The following is a 20829-nucleotide window of genomic DNA, read 5'->3' as shown; positions in this document are numbered from 1 at the left end:
ATGTTTGGATATGTCGCTTACTTTGGTCATCTATTCACATCACGTAAAACAAATTTTAGTAAATGTGGAGCTAGCGAAACGGCCGCGAGCAAGCTATGAGCGTGGTAGGTTGTCATGTTCTCACATGACACGCGTGTCAGGATCATCATCTTTGCACCAGTCGTATATTTCGCCATTCATTGAGATCCCGTAACACCAAATTTGGTATATGTGGAGCTAGCAAAACTACCGCGAGCCCATCATGAAAGGCCCAATATACTCTAATGTGGCATTGACGCGCGTGCACGCTGAGCTTAACAATGCTACGTTAGCAAAACGCGATGCTACGTTAGCGAAACGCGAGCAAACGTATGCCAGGCGCGACCAGCATCCGCCTCGTGGCCCGACGTAATCGGTGCGAAATGCGGCATGACGCGCCTGCGATTATATGGCAGGACCAGCGCCTGGCGTGGCAACGCAGGCGTGACGAGACGGAATGAAGTCCAGTGAGCACGCGCACCGCGTCACGTCGAAAGGTATTGGCGCCTAGACTGTAGAATTTAGCCATGCTCCCACATGACACGCATCTCATGTTCATCATGTTTGCACCGCTATCCTACCTTCATCATCCATCCACGTCCCGTAATACCAAATTTGGTATAAGGGAAGCTGGCGAAACCGCCGCCGGCGCATCATGAGCGTGCCGTGTAGTCATCTTGTTCGATGACACGGAACTCAAGATTTTCATGTTTGCACCAGTGACGTGCCTTCGTCATCCATTCACGTACCGTTATACCAAATTTGGTATATGTGACGCTAGCGGAACGGCCGCTAGTGCGTCATGACCATGGCATGTAGTTATGTTGTTGGATGACACGCATGTCATGATTTTCATGTTAGGGTCTATCGCTTGAGTTCGCCGTGCAATCATGTAATACATTACCAGTTTTCCAACATGCCATGTGAACAAAACCACCGCAAGAGCTGCAGGACCATGAATTGTAAATCATGACATTCTTCACATACATGTCATAATTTTCATATTATGACTAGTCAAACTTGTTTTATATACAGCCATGTTATGCCATACCAAGTTTGGTATCGATACCATTATCGATACAGATAGATAGATAGATAGATAGATAGATAGATAGATAGATAGATAGATAGATAGATAGAAATAAAGAAGAAGAAATGGACATGGGCCGGGCATGTAGCGAGTAGACAGGATAAGCGCTGGTCATTAAGGGTAACAAACTGGATTCCCAGAGAAGGGAAGCGGGTTAGGGGGAGACAGAAGTTTAGGTGGGCAGGTGAGATTAAGAAGTTTGCGGGTGTAAATTGGCAGCAGCAAGCACAGGACCGGGTTAACTGGCGGAACATGGGAGAGGCCTTTGTCCTGCAGTGGACGTAGTCAGGCTGATGATGATGATGATGATGATCTTGGAGGCGCTGCGTTAGAGTACCTCGATGCGTGCAGCGGAGGCAAACGAGCGCATCAAGGCACGTCGCAGATGAGACATGAGCGCTATCAGGCAGTTATCTTGCAAAACGAAGCGCGCGGCCTGCGTGCCTGTTTCTGAGGTGATAGAGTGTAGAACGCAAGGCGACGGGTAGATGCCACCATCGTGTCGTCTTAGAAAAGCGGTGAAAACAGTTGTGTTTTCATGCAAGTGTTGCATTGTGAGCGCAGCATGATAAAGGCTACGGTCCTTAGAATTACCTACGTATGCCTTTTCTAGTATAAAGACACACATACATAATATTGACGTGTTGTTATGGTGCCTCAGATATGCGCCATACTTGTTTTTTAAATGACAATCGCACAAGTATGAACGCAATCTCGCCTCCTTTGAAAATGCAGCTGCCGAGCCAGGATTTGATCCCATGACCATCGGGTCAGCAGCCGAGTACTTTATTATTGCGATTGCTATTATATGGACACTCTCGGCTGCATTTCACCGCCGGTGTCGATGTCATGCACCGTATATGCATAAGTATCTATATATATGAAAATGCAAGAAAGAAAAAAATCCAGAAAAAAGACTCAGTTGCGCGGAATCGAACGCAGATCCTCCACGCCGGGAATGCAAGGTGTTAACCACTGAGCTACCGAGAGGTACCTGCTTGAACATTTACACGGCAAGCTATTTATATGTCCCACTTACGGCTGTTGGCGGGCATCTCGGGGGGAAAATATCGTGTTTCTAGCATTATCAGCAAGATGGCGCAATGAGCGTGCGACAGCTTTCATATCTCACGCGTACTTCGGCCCGCAGGGGAGGAGAGCAAACGATCTCTCGCGCGCCCTTATCTGCTGGTGTGAAGGATCATACGTATTGGTTGGCGTTTGGTTTGCACCAGAACTATTCTGCTGTAGTTACGGGGCGCATAAAGGTCACTGCAATCGTTGCAAAGCTTCCGTTTGCGAAAAGGGCCCGCTTTTCAGACACATCGAAGTAACAACTGAGACGCGTATTCGCGTTCATCTGTACTTGTGAACACGTTTCGTGCGTCAGTTGTGTGTGAGAAACGTGGGGTAGGTTTCTGTCTGCTGGCCATTCTGCGCAGGGCCTTCCAATGTGTTGCTATCGCGTTCATTGCTTCGCCTTTGCGGCAAAGCTGCGACTTTTTTTTCACTAGACCCCCGCGGTGGGGCCTGACCGTTGTGTGAAAATCAGTCCGAGTAAAATGGGACACTCCCAGACAGAGATCCACCTAGGTACATAGTTTGGTGGTTACACTTGCATCTTTCGCCTCCTAACAAGTAAATGTTTAAAGCACGAATATACGTTATTGAACAATATCACAGACTACACAGGAGTGAAACACATAAAACGCAGAGGTGTATACCTGGAATGTCAGTTTGCCGCACTTTGCCCAGTTATCTAATTATACTTATGAGCGAAGTAGCCCACCCTAATCATCTTGTTCAGCTCAGTGAGGGTCACCATGCAGTAGAGTGTGTATAGTCTCATTACTTGTGGTACACCCCATTCTAGGATAGTGGCTTCTTGGGCTTATAGCATGTCAAGACATAGTTGTAGCACCAACTGGGGACAAAGAACAGACTGAAGACGTGTACTTTTATAGAGTACCTCCATACAGTCCACACACAGCCAAGTCGCATGTTTGCTACTCATTGTCTTTATTTATTTCTTCATATCAATGACCATTCCTGATCATGGAAAAACATTACAGTTTAGACCAGGGGATTGCGGCATTGACAGCAGTGCTGTAGCTAGACCAGAAGGTCTTTTGAGAGTGCCTGGTCTCTCAGAAAGTATGTCTTATTGTCTTCACTGTTTTGTTGTTTGAGGACAACAGCAGGCCAAATGCTCTCTGGCAGTCACGTAAACACGTATACAGGGTTAATCATCATTCTTTATTTATCTCAACACATATATTCGTCTTAGCTTAGCTATACTGAATGATTTGTTTACAAAGTTCTAATTACATTCTTGCTAGAGCACTTCCGCTCAATATTCCTGCTAATATACGGGCATTCAACGAAAATGCTACACAATGTTTAACAAAGACGAGTATAACGACAGCAGTGAGGCCACTTTCCTCCGTATCTAACGTTTTTGCAATTACCGTAGCCGCTGTCACGAGGAGGCGGTGGTTGTCGGCATCTGCAGTGAAAAAAAATACCTTAAAGAACACTGAAAAGACTATTTCGACATCTCTCAAGTTTTTGCAATTTAGCTCTACCACAAGGTCATTATGTCACAGCAAAAGCTCTATAATGCTATGTGCCCCAAGGTCGTCCCTTGCATTCGACTCATATTGAGCTGCCATTGCGTGAATGTGAAAGGCGTGACGTCCCTCCATGAGTTCTGCTGCAGATAGGTGTGACAGCTACTCTCAGGTAACAGGATAACATTAACACCTAACAGATATGAACTTTAAAACTGTCATGCTGGATGTTTTGCAAAGAGATCAACAACTTTCTCTTTGTAATTTTTCACGCCACTTTGTTCTTTCAGAAGTTAGTTTAAAAAATAAGACACCTGATAAATCATTCGATTGAAACAATCAACATACTCTCACTCCAGGCAAGGGTGAGCAGCATTCATTTGGTTTTATCATCATTGCGTGTGTTGGCATATTTTTAAACTCAGGCTGAAGATGTGTGTCTGTGTGTTTTGCATTTAACGTTAAGGCAACATACCGAGGTTACTCATTGATGTCTTAGCTCTGTGTAAGACAACAGCGATGTGAGAGAGCAAATTAACGGACATTCTTCCATGCTTACTTAGTTACAGAGACGTTTCCGTTGCGGCGGCACCACCAGTATTCACAAGGATATTCCTGTGCTCCATAATACCCCGGAGGCAGTGTTGTCCCGTTGTGGTGACAAGGACCTGAAAAAAAAAGAACGTTGACTTCATATCAGGTGCGTTTACTCGCAATGAACCTTGAGCAAGTCATAATGGGGCGATGGAGTGTTCAGCAAAATAAAGTAGAATCTTTGTCGGTAAAGCACTGTATAGAACAATTCGCGATTAACAGGAAAAACCAATAAGCACTTTCATATATACTTCGGTGGAAGCTTTCTTAATTCAACATACTCATTTTTGTAAATCACGAAATAGTCGGCGGTTAGCACGCCACATAAAACCCACCCGCCTTGACGCCGCTATAGTGGGCCACTTACAGGAGGTATAGGCTCTCAGCAGACAAAATCCGTCTTGTGTGAGGACGCATCTTGCGTAAACAAGCGCTGACTTCCCGGGATGCTCTCACCCTCTCGCACTAGGGCGAAATCGCCAAGTGATGCCTTTTCCTGGGCCAACGCTCTTGATGTTTCTCTAACTTGGCCTCTGGTTCACGTTATCAACGCGATCAGCAAGTGGTGGATACAGTACATTGAATAGCAGAAGATGGTCGATGACCAAGCCTTGTCATTGTGGTACAGCCATAAGCACTTTTATCAAGAAAACTTCTATGCGTGGCCAGGGCTAGCTTGATTGATGCCAGCCGTAAAGTGCTGGGCGCTTTTGCCGAGATAATACCTCGGTAGGCTTGGATAGTGTGTCGCCATGTGTGGTTGGCATCATGGCAACAGAACCCAAACGTACGTTGTGTCAGTGTCAATCAAACTGCTGCAGGACACGTGGCGGAGCGTTCGTGGTAAAGGTGCTGACGACTGTGCAGTGCAACTGCCTTCGCATGTTCACACCTTCCGGGGACTCCGGCATGACAGTCACAGATGGGCTGCACCGACTCCCCTGATTTCAACGATCTGAAATTATTGCATGAACTATAACTAAAAAAAAACAAGTTTTGGAGCACAGGTCCCACACCCCATTTTTCAAGCTTCCTCATGCTCGTTTATTCGTGTACTCGGGGTGCATTGATTAATGACCGATGATTTGCCTCGAAACACCTCTTTCAGAACGTCATGAACACGCCCCGATTGCACAAGCTCTCTGCTCTACTTCAGGTTAGCTCATATAGATGCCACGAGCAAAGCCACCATACCACGTAACTCTACACCACGAAACTATCTGAACGCACGTGTAATTATACTTGCCACACTTCTCAATGCCATGGCTAGCAAAAGATGCCCCGTTACGGCAAGCACTGGTTGAATTCAGCGCAGTGAATGCAGTAGCGCTTCATGAAAACGCTTTATCACTCAGTTGCCGTGACAGTGGAATCAGTGGGGACAAGCTGCCACCAGGATTGCTGCCGCGTTGTCTGGAGTATGAAAACCGCTCATCGTTTAATGGGCGAAGCGATCCACGCTACATGCGTGCAGTGTCACTCTACGGGCCCGTCGTCTCCGTCTTCCGTCAGCTCAGGCATTTTATGTTGCCGCGTTTGCATGACGGTGCATCAGCTCTGATGCAGAGAATAACACCTGCAAAGTTTATTATTCTTTAAAGGCTGCTAAAAATTCAGCGTCTTTTGAAAGCAAACGAAAACGCTTCAAGTGAAGCTCCAAACCACGGAGCAGTGGCTCGCCGCCGCTTGCGCCTCCTTCTGCTTCTCGTTAGGTTGCTACCATGGCAACCTTGGCCCTAGTGCCATTGTGTGACAGTGGCGGCTCCTGACGTATGTACGGTGCGCGCGCACACACGCACAATATATATATATATGTATATATATATATATATATATGTATATATATATATATATATATATATATATATATATATATATATATATATATATATATATATATATATATACTGCCAATTTCATGAGAGGTTATAGCAGGGAGGGCATATGAAAGCGAATACTTCTTTACGAAAAGTCGTAATCATGGTAAACACAATAAAAACCCGGAATTACAAAATGAATGACATAACAAACATAGAATATACACTGCCATTATAAGAACACATCACGAAACATTTTTATTAAGAGCAAAATCATGAACTAGGTTATCGTTAAAAACGACTGCAAAAAGATAATGCATGCATTTGTCCATACATGTTAAAAATGAACCTTATTGCTTTTATTTGAAGTTATTCAATGTTAATAATCTGTTGGTGTGTGTACGGGAAGCAGACAGGGCTGGTATATAAATATATATATATATGTGACGCTATGATTACTGGGAGACGTGGCCTGGCTCATACGCCATGTTTATTCCATTCTGCACTTCTTCCTCATCTACTTCTACAAACCATCGCTACCTTCATACGTCATATATATATATATATATATATATATATATATATATATATATATATATATATATATATATACATATTTATATATATATATAGAGAGAGAGAGAGAGAGACTGTATGCCACCACTACCTCACACTCACCGGCTATATCTCTTCTTTTCGTTAAAAGTTATATTGACAGAAAGTAGGTAGTTACCCCAAGGACGTGTTATAGGGAGCATGATGTCTTGACACGTGATAAGGTTATCCTGCTTAATTTCTAGCTACATAACGTGCGCGTCCGTGGTATTATATACATAGAAAGGTTATCTCACTATAGGCTTGTTTTCACATGGATGCTGAGCTCAAGACTTTTTCGTATATGTTCGTATATGTTCGCAGTTATAACCGCTGAGCGCTCATAGAGATAGCGTGTGCGTGTGTTTGTGTAGTGCTACGTATTAGGAGCGAAGCTCCTCTTAGTCTAACCTTGTTCCGCGTCAGGCGTAACAGGTAGTATCTCCCGAACAGCATAACAGATTGCGCTGCCTCATATAAATGCATACAAACTGCAGTTGAGTGAGAATAATCTAGATGACACTGTACCGCTACTCTCCGATTTGCTGCTAATCATTTTGTGCTTGGGTGCGCTGGAAACGAGTGCCTCTCTCAATTCTCCTAGATCGTCGCCGTGCGTGTCGGATGGAGGAAGCGAAATGGCGGGCGCGGAGGGCCGCGGCGGCTCGTGCTCGTCGCTGTGAAGGTGCGCGGGAAACGAGTACCTCTCTGTTTCCTGGATCGTTGCCGTACATGCCGGATTGTGGGTGGAGCATGGGGGAACCGGAGCGGCGGACGCGGAGAAATGTGGCGTCTTGTACTCGTTGCCAGACAGACAGACAGACAGACAGACAGACAGACAGACAGACAGACAGACAGACAGACAGACAGACAGACAGACAGACAGAGAGACAGACAGACAGACAGATGGCCAGACCCATGGATGAGTGGATAAGCGCAACGATGAACGCACGCACGGACAGACGCATGGACAGATGCACGGATAGACCGACGGTCGTATGCACAGATGGACGAGGGATGCTTCGCTCTTTCGTTATTGTTGACTGCGTGGATGTGCTTTGAATTTTTTATACATGTGTGTGTGTGTGTGTGTGTGTGCGCCTGTATGTGCGTGTGTGCGTGTGTGTGTGTGTGTGTGTCTCTGTGTGTGTGTGTGTGTGTGTGCCACACACAATTGGAACTACACACAACAATTGTATACCAGCTAAGTTTTTCCGCCAAGCTCTCTATTGAAGGGCCTTTTTACCGCCATTACATTTTAAGCAGGATTACTGCTAGCGATTTTGTGTGGGTTAACTCCTTTACTTACAATAAAATACTAGCTCCATTTCCTGACGCCCCACCGCGGTGGTCTAGTCGCTAACGTACTCGGCTGCTGACCCGCAGGTTGCGGGATCGAGTCCCAGTTGCGGCGGCAGCATTTTTGATGGAGGCGGAAATGCTGTAGGCCCTTTTGCTCAGATTTGGGCGTGCGATAAAGAACCCCAGGTGGTCAAAATTTCCGGAGCCCTCCATTACGGCGTCTCTTATAATCATATGGTGGTTTTGGTACGTTCAACCCCACATGTCATCATCGTCAATCACTTCCAGACGCTGTCACCTGTAGATTTAGCATTCTAAACACTAACACATTCTGTGGAGGCGAGAGGACTAAATATTTCGTAAATGCCGATTACTCCAAACACGCTTTCTACCGACGTTATACTAAGTAAATAATTGGAAGAAAAACTGCTTTTTGGTATCATTTCTCAGCGTCAAAACGAGTTAGCATCAAGAGAACTAGATTCTAGAAAAGCAATCCTCAAGTCATACGTGAAGGTTATCTCCCATTTTCGACCACAATATTATAGGCGTAGCACTAACACCTCAGCCAATTGATAAGAATGATAAAATGCAAGTGGCGACAAATTCGTTAAATGTCACCCTAAAATTTCTTGACACCAGGACATCTGTCACTTTTTCATTACAGGTCTTGCTCTATATAAGGTGCGGCAAGTTTGCTGTGATATTGATTCCTCTTCCTTAGGTATCCCTGACATACGAAGAAATGTAGCATTAAAATTCGTTTTAACGAGATAGCGTCAAATAGCTCGCTTCCAAGAAATGTCGGTGTCCTCGTAGGCGCAGAAATCGGCGTCATTCTTTATGAGCGAGGAATGATAATTTTGTTCGTGACTGAAAGGTCGAAAAAGATTGAAATACAATAACTGATAAAATACCTTCAGGTCCGATTGAGCATCGACAACAGGCCGTCTGCGTAGTTAGCAAGCTTTTTACAGTAGTGCTACAGTATTTGTTGACAGCACTTTGCAAAGACAAGCCGTATATGAATGGCATCTTCTCTTATCGCGTCATATGCTCTATGGCAAAAGCGTAGAATGGGGTCTGGCGTGAAATCTTGTGAATTGAGCAACGAGGGGGTTTTCAAAGGCCAACCAATCGCAAAGCACTCTTGTATATTGCATTCATTATTGCCAGTAGAACGATCAAAAAGTTTAACAGCTGCCTTGATTCGCGTGTTACCCCACGGGTGAGTAGTGGCCTCTTGAGCTGATTCGCAGAGTGAATAATTATGGTGTAATCTGTACATAACAACTGCTAGCAGTACGCATTCAATGATACTTGAAAACGACCACGGTCACGCAGTCCATCGTTCGCTTCCTTACGCCACGGTTGGACATGCACGGTGAAATGAAGCAGGCTAGTAGTTCAGCAGGCCCCATTACGATATATCTTGATCTGTTCTCGAAGCTAAAGCTGAAGCATTCTTCATTTTTTTACTGAATCATTGTATAAAATGGATAGCGCATTGGCATTCCTCGAAACCATGGCCTTGTCTGATGTTCATAGCTATGCGTATAAAATAATTACTTGTTTATATTTTCCATTCTTATATCAGTTTCAAGTTTAATCTATTCACGAACTATAATATTGCGACGTTCCATTTGCCAAGTTTTATTATCGTCCCAAAACACTACACAATTCTCAGCGCAAACCGCGCCTGCAGTTTTCGAGAAGCTTCCGGACTGTAGTAGATCATTTCGATAAGATCACGCCCACTCTGCGAACTGTACAGATTATTCTGGAACCTCTGCCACCGCCAGCAATAACGCTAGAACATTCCACGGCAAGAGTATAAATGCCGACGCGCTTCGCCGATTGTCAGTTGTTGATTGACGGCCGACGCTCCGTTCGCCGCTATCAGTCTAAGACTACTACTGTAGTCTGACTTTCCGTTTACTGGGCACAGGTTCGCCCAAATAAACATTTATTATTTGACTGGCTGTGTGCTTCATTCGTCCACGTCACGACCCCATGACAATATGAGATACATTGATGCCGCAGAGCCGCAATAACCTGTATTTTAAAAACCCTGAGTGAAAGGTGTACTTTTATTGGTTGATTTTTTAGGGGCGAAGCTCCTTAGGGCATGGGCTGTGCGTCCCCTGTAGCCTGTATGTAGCCACCTCTAGTTTAGTTCTTGCAGTGTTCACTAGATGGCGGTACCATCCCCTGTATGTAGCCACCTCTAGTTTAGTTCTTGCAGTGTTCACTAGATGGCGGTACCGTCTCCTGGCGGTGCCGTCAACTTGGTAGAGGTGGTAGAGGTCGGACGTGTTTTTGGAGACCTCCGGAATGACAGCTACAGATAAGTGTTTTTTGCATGTTTCCAGCTTGCCTCTGTATGTAGCGTTATGAGAACGTAAGGCGCTAGCGTAAAGCTTGATTAGGTCTAGTACGGTGTACGTTTTTTTTTAGTATTTTGTACTGTGTCTTTTTTTTCTCCAGCCACCACGTGGCTGAGGCCTGCGCGTAGACCGACCACGTGCATGCGCAGGTGCTGTGAAGTGTAGCGTATTTATTTATTATTGTGGTTCTTTTTGGCTTAGACCAGTGTATTTTAGTACAGTTTTCTAACACGTGGGCATCGGTAAACTGAGCTAGCCATGGTCAAAAAGACCGTAAAGTGTTCAGAGTGCGGGGTAGGGTGGAAGGTGGAAATTAGTGCGGAGGAGAAAGCAGAAGATGACGCCAAGTGTAGACAGTGCGAGTTCGAGGAGAAAATGAAAAATATGATGGCGGTCCAGAGTGGGCTCATGGAGAAAATCGCAGAGCTGGAGAATGCATTGGCGAAGGAGCGAGAGAAAACGTCAGCCATGGAAGAAAGGCTCCGGGCAGCCGAGAAGGGCCTATCGAAGGTCGTGAAAGGGAACGAAGACGCAGGTGACGGCGGAAGCATCATGGCGACGACCCCCCGTGCGGGAGAGATGAAGGCAACAGGCATGACAAAGGCAGATACATTGGCCACAGGGCCCAGCTACAGGGAAGTAGTTTTGAGGGAGGGAGGTAGCAAACCAGCAGCCGTGACTCACGCTAGTCACCTAGTCAGCAGCCAGGTGCAGGTTTCAGAAGGAATGTCTGAACAGGTCATCATCGCCGGTGACTCAAATTTAGTCCGATGCGCAGCGGCAATCAAAGAAAGGGTGAAAGGCGACAAGAGAGTTGCGATAGGGACGTTCCCAGGACAAACGCTGGGGACAGTAATGAGTCAAGCGGGTGAACAACTCGCAGCTAAAGCTAACAATCGTAACCTCGTTGTAATTGCGGGAGGGTTAAATGACGTCCTGAAAAAAGAATCGTCAGGACTAGCGACGACCTTGGCGAAAGGGGTGGATGACATGCGCACCGTGTCCCCCCAGGTGCAAATTGTAGTATGCACAGTACCGGAAGTACCAGTACGCAACGTCAACCTGCAAAGAGCGGTTGTCGACGCAAACAAAGAGATATGGCGAATTAGTCGAGAGAAGGGTTTCGAGGTAGTGGATTTAAACAGGGAAGTGCACAGGTGGGGTGGATTCCAAAGAGACAAGATTCATTTCGATAAGAGGCTTGGACACGAGGTGGGCTGGCGACTGGCAGGACGCGCAGTAGCTTTTTTGGGGGGCTCACGGGCCCTTCGGAGTCCGGGGTAGCTCGTAACAGGGAAAACAACCAGGAGGACGCTTTGACAGGTAGAATTGCGAAAAACCAGAAAAAAGGTAAAAGAAAAAGGAAAAAGGCGCGTGTTGCAATTAGTTACATAAACATGCAGGGTGGCAGAAAGAAGGCAAAATGGTTAGAGATTGAGGAGCAGTTAAACAAAGAACGGATAGGCGTGTATGCGGTTACAGAAACACACCTTAGAGACTTGGAAGAGCCACCACATATTAAAAATTATGTTTGGGAAGGGTGTAACAGGACCATATCGGAAAGGAAAGGTGGGGGCGTAGGAATGCTAATTCACCGCGGAGCCAAATGGGTTAGAGTGAAACAGACGTGTTCAGAGCACCTCTGGGTTCTGGGCACAGTAGGTGGAAAGGAAACGTGGCTAGGGGTAGCCTACTTGTGGACGGGGAATAACTGCAGAGAAAAGAATCAGGAGATAGTGGATTGCATGAGTGCGGATATTAAGGAATTTGGTAATGGGGCCGAAATCATCCTTCTAGGGGACATGAATGCCCACATACATGACCTTGACGGATATTCAGACACCAATGGGAAGTTATTACTAGATCTTTGCGAGCAACATAGTCTGGAGATAGTTAACACGGGGCCTAAATGTGACGGCCAGATCACATGGGAAGTCGGAAACAAGCAATCAAGTATTGATTATTGTCTCATGACTGAAGGAATTTACCACAAACTGACAGAAATGAGGATAGACGAGGAAGGCATTAACAGCTTGGGTAGTGATCATAAACGAATAACATTACAAATGGGATACGAAACTGAAAATATGAGCATGGAATCAAAGTCTGGCAGCTCGTATTTAAATGACAAACAAATAATAAATATAGCCGCAAGAGTCGAGGAAGAAGTAGGCGAAATACCAGGCAAGGACTGGGAGTATAGTGAGCTGTTACATGTAATGACGAAGGAGATAGGGAAAGAGAAGAAAACTGTTTGCTGGAAAGGAAAAAGGAAGCCAAAAAGTTGGTGGAACAAGGAAATCCGGGAGGCGATCGAGAAGCGACGCGAAGCATCACGGGAGCATAGAAAGGCAAAAAAGGAGAAGCGGCCGCAGGACGAAGTCAAAAAAATATGGGAAATATATTTAGAGAAAAAATTTCTTGTACAGAAATTGGTAGAGGCAAAAATTAAAGGTGAAAGTGAACGCTGGATGACAGAGATACACGAAAAAAAGGAGGCCGCGCCTAGGATTTTTTGGAGCCACATAAAGGCGCTAGGTAGGAAGTCTGTCACAACGCAACAACATATTCTAGATGAAGGAGGAAATCAATTGGAAGGGTACGAAGCGCTAGGTTACATCCAAAAGGTAACAGCCGATTCGTTTCAAAAGAGCGTCCAGGGGATATCCCCGGTGAGTAAAAGTGTGGCGGAGAAAGCAACAGAGGAAGAGCTAGTACTTGATAATTTCAACTGGAAAAAGGCCGAAGGAAAAATTCCAAAGCGCCCTGCCGCGGGTTTAGATGGGATTCCCGTTAGCCTCATTAACGAACTAGGACATAACACTAAAGAAGCATTGTTAAAAGCAGTAGAAAAAAGCTTAAAGGACGGACAAATACCGGACAGTTGGCGACAAAGTAGAATGAACTTAATCTATAAAGGCAAGGGAGAAAAGGACAAGATTCGCTCGTATAGACCACTAACCATTACATCGGTACTATACAGGTTGGCGATGCAAGCAGTAAAAATGAAAATAGAAACATGGGCCGAACATAACGATATTTTGGGAGAACTTCAGAACGGATTTCGAGTCGACAGGCGGTTAGACGATAACCTGTTTGTTCTCACTCAGTGTATAGAAATATCTAAAATAGAGAATAGGCCCTTGTACGTGGCTCTTCTAGACATCACTGGGGCATACGACAACGTTAATCAGGAAATTTTGTGGGATATATTGAAAGGAATGGGCATGGGCGACGACTGTATACAGCTTTTGAGGGAGATATACCGAGAAAATACAGTTTGCATAGAGTGGGAAGGAATGCGTAGCAAAGAGAACGTTGAGGTTAGCAGGGGTCTGAGACAGGGATGTCCTTTGTCCCCGCTGTTATTCATGCTGTACATGGTGAGTATGGAAAAAGCGCTAGAAGGTAGCAACATTGGTTTTAATCTGTCACGCAAACAGGGCGGCATGATGATTGAGCAGAAGCTTCCAGGTTTATTTTATGCGGACGATATCGTCTTATTTGCGGACAGTCGAGATGATATACAGCAGCTGGCGAATATATGCGGAAGGGAAGGGGAAGCTCTTGGACTAGGATTCAGTGTAACGAAGTGTGGATTGATGGTATTCAATGATCCCTGTGATCAGACGGTGTCCATACAAGGCCAAGAAATACCGAGGGTAAGTGAATACAAGTACCTTGGAGTATGGGTAAATGAGAGTGATAGATACATGGAGGTACAGGAAAAAGCCTCGGCAGCAAAAGGAAAGAGGAATGCGGCAATAATGAAGCACAGAGCGTTCTGGGGATACAATAGGTATGAGGTGCTTCGAGGTCTGTGTAAGGGTGTAATGGTTCCAGGGCTTACTTTTGGGAACTCAGTGGTGTGCATGAGGGCAGAGGTGCAATCGGGAATGGATGTAAATCAAAGGACTGTGGGACGCCTCGCGTTGGGTGCTCACGGGAAGACGACAAACGAGGCTGTAAAGGGCGATATGGGGTGGGCAGGTTTTGAGGCGAGGGAAGCGCAGAGCAAAATAAGGTTCGAAGAAAGGCTAAGAAATATGAAGGAGAGTAGATGGGCAGAGAAGGTGTTCCGTTATTTGTATAGGAAGAGCGTGGACACACAGTGGAGAAAAAGAACTAGAAGACTCACTAGTAAATATACGGCTGGTATTGAAAGCCATATGTCAACAAAGAGCGTTAAGGGAAAAGTCAGGGAGGCGGAGAGGATTTACTGGATGGCAGCTATGGAGAAAAAACCGGCTTTGAGTAACTACCGAAAGGGCAAAAATGAAATAAGGAGGGAGGCATTTTACGATAATTCAAGGGGAAGCGCTTTACTGTTTGAAGCGAGATCGGGTTGCCTTAGAACGCGTAGTTATAAAGCAAGATTCAGTAAAGAAGAAGAACAATGCACATGCTGCGGGAAAGATAAGGAAACGGCGGAGCATGTTCTGATTGAATGTGGAGATATCCACCCAGGTGTACGTTTGGGCACGAGCCTACAGGAAGCCTTGGGTTTTAGGGACAACAATGGAAAGCTGAACACACCCGCGATTGAAATAAGTAAGAGACGGTTAGAGTATTGGTGGCAGAAAATTAGAGAGAAAGGACAAAAATAAATATTGGAAAAATAAAATATGGACAGTGTGCCGTAAATGGCAGAGAACTTAAGCTGAAAATTTACCTTTTTTTCCATTAAGATAGAATTTATCGAAGTAGAGGCATTAGGCCAACATAAAAAAAAGAAAAAAGTTTTTTTTTTTTGTCGAGCCTGGTGGCATACTTGTCACCACCCCGTTATAAAGGGGACGCTCATAGCATCCATCCATCCATGTAGCCACCTCTCGTTTAGTTCTTGTAGTGTTTACTAGATGGTGGTACTTGTAGCTGATGATGAAAAGATGCAAGATGTTATAAACTAGAAAGCGGTACTTGTAGTTGATGAAAGACGCGAGATCTTATAAAATAGGAATGATGTCACATATGGTGCGTGTCATTGGTTGAAGGCAATCGTTCGATTTAGTGCGGCGACGTACGCTAGGGGGAGCGTTGTAATAAAATCCGTTCGCTGTTGGCGCGTGCTCGGAGTCGCCGGATGGATAAGGCTGCACAGCGGAGAGAGCGCAAGGCGGCAGCAGCGCGCGCTCGCAGACAGATTCGCAGACAGAATCTCCGGAGCTTCGCCCATTCATCATCATTCACCCCGTGAATATGCCGTAATTTTTTTTAATTGGCATTATTTTAGGACAATACCTGGTATAATGTTTTATTGTAATATTGGTGCATTGTGTGAGATTTTAAATAATCTTGTGCCACTTGCTCAGTATGACTTACATAGACGCCATTATTCAGATGCAGATACACCAGGTTATTTAGAATACATTGTGGCTCTATTGCAAACCGCCGCCGTGTTGTTCTAGTGGCTAAGGTGCTTGGCTGATGGCCCGAAGGTCACGGGATCAAATGCCGGCTGTGTCGCCTGCATTTTTAGTGAAGTCGAAAATGCTGTAGGCCCGTGTGCTCAAACTAAAGCGCACGGTAAAGAACCCCCGGTGGTCGAAATATCTTGGGCCCTCCACTACGACGTGTCTTATAATCATATGATGGTTTGAGGATGTTAAAGCCCACATATCAATCAAATATTTCATTACAACTGGCATATCCTAAACATCTGAAAGTAAACACTTTGAATACCCATTGTTTCTTCCTGGAGCAACAGATGGAAGCCTAGAATATACATCCTTAATAATGCATGAAACGTGTTCAAAATTCAACTTTTCCCAATTCTAAGCATACGCGCTTTGTGCCCCTTCTAGAAAAAAGCATGGCATCTTCAACACTTTTCTTTGACTTTAGAAGCCGGATTTTTTTGTTCCGTTTCCGAAAAGGCGGCCTTAATGCAGACCCTCACTCTCAAGCACTGTATCAATAGCATGAACCAAAATGGGTAGTGAACTTACGCCTTTTCCTCGGCTTGGCTTCCGCCTCATGTGCATTCCAGGTGACATATATCAAACACAGTAATACAGTCACAAATACTTTGATCATTATAAATATATCAGAAGCCTCTGAAAGAGCAGCACAAATTTAAATAGTGGCATGCACAGTAAACACGAGAGGTAAGAGGGCCCTACAGTCACCGAAAGGTTCATACCGCAAATAGATGCATTTCTGCTTGATGACAAACTAGATTGCCAAATTTGAAATTTAATTTCGTTATCAAGAAACGGGACCAAAAACAGCTGAATAGAACTGCAATAAGGTGAGAAACATTCCATTGTGTTTGAGTCCTCACGATAACTATGCTCTACTTGGGCAGAAGACAAATTATCACAAAAAGTGCACTCAAATACCTTCTAAACAAAATGTATATTGCTGACCCCAAGTGACCGCGCCTCACTAAGTTAGAAGATGAGTGTTGTATCTTGCTGTCACACAAGGGCTGAAAAAAAAATTCTGCACACTTTGTTTGGAAAATACCTGACAATGTTCTATTACAGGAGTGATGCATTATGCGATAATCTAATAACCTTTTGCACATGCTGCTGGTGGGATTCGTTCATAAGACTTTCTACTGGGGAATAATAAAATAGGCGCGTCCGCGCATTCAGTTTGTCGCGTTACTTTGCTGACATCATTATAGGTGGAGGGCGGGCTGATAAGATGTATTCAAGTGGCTTTGTACAAGGACGCGAGGACAACGCAGTTAAGATGGGGAGCTTTGCACTTTTCTTCACAAGCTGAACGGTACACTACCTTTCGTACACGTACTTCACATAGAACTCGAGTTATTCGGGTGGAATAAGGAGTAAATAACGTCGTGTGAAATCTAGGTCAATTTACAATGGCCCGTGTTTTGTTGGTGTGGTCTGAAGCCCCCATAGCAAAAGCGACCTCTCTTAAAATAACGTTTGCGTCATCACGCAAATGTCGTACACACCATTGTCACAATAGCGTAAATATTATCGGTTATAATCGATATCGGTGACCCAGTACACATTTATTGCATGGGCGTCGGCACAAAGACTTATTGGGTCAGTCCGGTTGCCGGCCAGGGTTAACGGAGCATTAATGGAGGCGTAGGCTTTCAGTTACGTCTGCATGGCTACAACAACGATTGTGTATTAAGTCTTTGAATGTCCCAAACAACTTTTTCTACGACCCAAATATAGACGGTTTGGAGTGGCATTAGCCGCCCGCACAATGCCTAGGCAATCGCTGGTATTTGAACTGGTGGGGGATCTAAAAAGTGCAAGAGGCTGCATTTTTGTAACGCATTGAATAAGAAAGTGCGCAGCACACTCCCAGCGAAAATGGGAAAAGCTTCTTTTTGAGAACCCAATAGCGGCTCTTTTGGGAGTGCGCTTGCCAGGTGTTCACTTTTTCATTAGTTGACTGGGTCGCGGATGTCGATTGCAAAGTTTTGGCAGACCATATTGTAATGGGATGCTATTATTGAATGAGTCACTTTTTACGCAATTCATATTGTGTGACGCCTGTATACACAATTCTCATTCTGTGACACCTAGTCGTTATTTAGCTCTCCCACGCTATATTACGAATGTTATTGCGCTTCCTTGCAAACGTAACACTTGTATATGGCTTCTGGGCGCAGGGGCTCCGACTACCAGCACGACTTTACGGTTGAATACTAGGCTGCCTTGTTTACGACCCAAAGTTCAAAGCCCGTTTTTGTAGAAAAAACTCGCTAAAATCACTGCCCCTCTAGGTCTCTGCAAAAGTCAGCTTTACTGGTGCCTAAAGACCTCTTTAAATAATAATTTTTTTTTCTGTAGAGCCGAAAGTTACGTTCCACAACTCGTCCTAGGCCCCTCCAAAGCACGAAAATCCAACAGCATACATGCATACTTACGACGTGTCTGCCGGTATGATTGAGTTCAATAAGGTTGAAATTTCACGGTGAAGTATATATAGCGTATTCATACAAATGCTGGCTTTTGTGTAGTCTTACTTCTATGCATGGATAAAATAAAAGAGATAATAAGTACATGGAATTTCATTAACCTTTTGTTCGATGCGGTCATTGTGCTTTAGCGCCTATTATACGAACTTTACGCATGAGCTCGAACCTCCACAACCCCAACTTCTACATCGCTCAAAACCTTTAGTATATGCTAATTGTTATTGCCTTGGTGCTTTAAAGCGGTACAGAATGACACAGGAACACACACAAAGTACGATTATCAAATTTTAAAAAAATCGGGCCTCCGTAAATTACAGTCCTATGCAGATGTTACATTTAGGCAAACGTTTAAATTTCAAAATAACAGTATGTTTTGTATATGAATGAACTCAAGCTGTAAAGCTCACTTTTATTTATTAAATTTGAAAACGTTTCGTTTTCTTTTGCTATCGTGTGTGTTTCAAGGTGTTTGCAAGTCTTATACGTATGGGACAAAAATAAGCTGTTTTATAGCTTCCGTGAAAAAGTCTTCCAGTTGATAAATTGTCATCACTTAAAAAAATTCATGAGCCCTGAAGTTTCCCCGCCAAATGACACAAAAGTGAAAAGTTATTTTATCATATTAGCAAGTAGGTTTTTTTTTCACCATACCGAAACAACCAATCTTTTTGCAAGGAGATTTGCAGGCCAGAGAGTACACAAGAAAAATACGTAAGGCAAACAGCCCCTCCATATCCCCGCACCAAGCACCGAAACTTCTTATGATGAGGGGGCTATGCCCTATGTCTCATCATAGGGCATGATGAGACATAGGGCGTAGCCCCCTTATAGGTCATGAGCCTTATGATGAGACAGTCGACATTGCCAATTTAGAAGAGGAGGAGGAGGATTGAAGCGGGAATGAGAAGAAAGTTAGCCAGTTCTCAGACCAGCTGGCTACCCTGTGCTGGGGAAGGGCGTAAGCGGAATAAAAAATTTCACGCAACAAAAGTAGCCCAAATATAAAACATATGTGCTTTCGAACTCGTGATGGCACGAACGGAGTTTCCGGCACGATACCTAAAATAAGAACATTAACCACAATTTACTAATCTGCTAATGAACCCGTACAGTTATCGGAATACAATTTATTTCTATCAAAATTATCATTTCTTTCTTATTGTCCAATTAAAGTTCAACGCGATAGCGGTACCCCCGTGCATTTGTGCCCACACACACACACACAAACACTAAGATATATATATATATATATAATATTGACAGCATTCATTGGCTAAATAAACGCTGTCTCAACCTAGACGTCTTACGAGCCCGAAAGGCAGAACGTTGTATTCGTGTAGCCCGTCGCGAGTTGCGAATGCCGTTTTCTCTTTATCCTCTTCGTGCATAGGAATTTGCCAGTATTCGGAACGCAGGTCGAGGCTGCAAAAGTATTTCGCGCCTTGTAGAGAATCAAGGGCGTCATCAATGTGAGGCATTCGGTACAGATCCTTGCGAGTGATATTGTTGAGCGCCCTGTAATTGACGCAAAAGCGCATAGAGTCATCCTTCTTGCGAACCAGAACCACAGGCGACTACCAAGGGCTAGATGAAGGGTGAATTACTTCGTTTGAGCATGTCAGCTACGTTTTCTTTGGTGACTTTTCTCTCAGCAGGAGACACGTGGTAGGGCCGGTGGCGTGCAACAGATGTTCCGACTGTGTGAATTCGATGCGTTATAGTAGTAGTGCGGCCCAACGTCGAGGAGTAAAACATCGAAGGAACTTGCGTGTTTCTTTAACAAAGCAAGTAGCTGTTGCGTCTGTGAATGTGCCAAGTCGTTGCTAAAGGCTGCAGTAAAGGCGGAAGGAGAAGCAAGCTCACCCCTAGGGCTGTCGTTGGAGAAGACGGCATGAAATGGCACGACGCACACAGGCTCGGAATCCGTCACGCAGGCCACCGTGGTGTTCTGGGGAAGTAGAATTTTTCGGATGTTGTATTCACAGCGGGCACCAGTGCGGAACCATTGAGAAACCAAACTAAACTGGAATCGAGAATGATGCCTATACCGACGCAACTAAATTATGGTGAGACCAAGACGTCGCCATGGTCGACGTCTTTGGAGGTAATAGTTACAATTCCCTCTTGACCTGGTGGTAATTCGGTAGCTTTCGCAGCTATCAAGCGAAGTGGCCTCTGGGGGTCGTCGTTGAGCGTGCAGTCCGTGTCGGTGAGGTGAACGACGCGTTGGCCACAGCAAAAAGCCGCGGAGGCAGAAGAAAGAAAATCCCACCCTGCAATTAATTGGTGAGAGCAGTCAGTCAGGACGGTAAACTGAATGTGGTGTCGGATACCATCAATAAAAACGCAGGCTGTACAGACAGTGGAAGGGCGAATTGTGCAGCAACCAACATGGGTCCATTGTAAGGGGTCATTAATTTTTCAGGCGTTGGCCTAAATTGACACGCATAACAGAAAGTGACGCACCCGTGTCCACCGGAGCATCCACGTACACTCCTTCCACTGCTACCGAAATCATGTTGCAGGGGCCTGGTGGAGGAATATC

At 44.9% G+C, this 20829-nt stretch overlaps 1 long non-coding RNA gene across 1 annotated transcript; it reads right to left on the bottom strand.

Annotated features, from left to right (window-relative positions):
* Window positions 1–3345: 3345 nt before the first annotated feature.
* On the bottom strand, window positions 3346–18369 carry LOC142795192 (uncharacterized). Its single transcript, XR_012892839.1, has 4 exons — window positions 18234–18369; window positions 16321–16428; window positions 4238–4346; window positions 3346–3614 (listed from the first exon to the last, which is right to left on the bottom strand). It is a non-coding gene; the product is annotated as an uncharacterized LOC142795192 (long non-coding RNA).
* Window positions 18370–20829: the final 2460 nt, after the last annotated feature.

Source organism: Rhipicephalus microplus, unplaced genomic scaffold (assembly GCF_043290135.1).
Source record: "Rhipicephalus microplus isolate Deutch F79 unplaced genomic scaffold, USDA_Rmic scaffold_580, whole genome shotgun sequence".
Lineage (NCBI taxonomy): Eukaryota > Metazoa > Arthropoda > Arachnida > Ixodida > Ixodidae > Rhipicephalus > Rhipicephalus microplus.
Note: the sequence above shows the minus strand (reverse complement) of the source record. Positions and strands in the feature narration are given on the sequence as shown.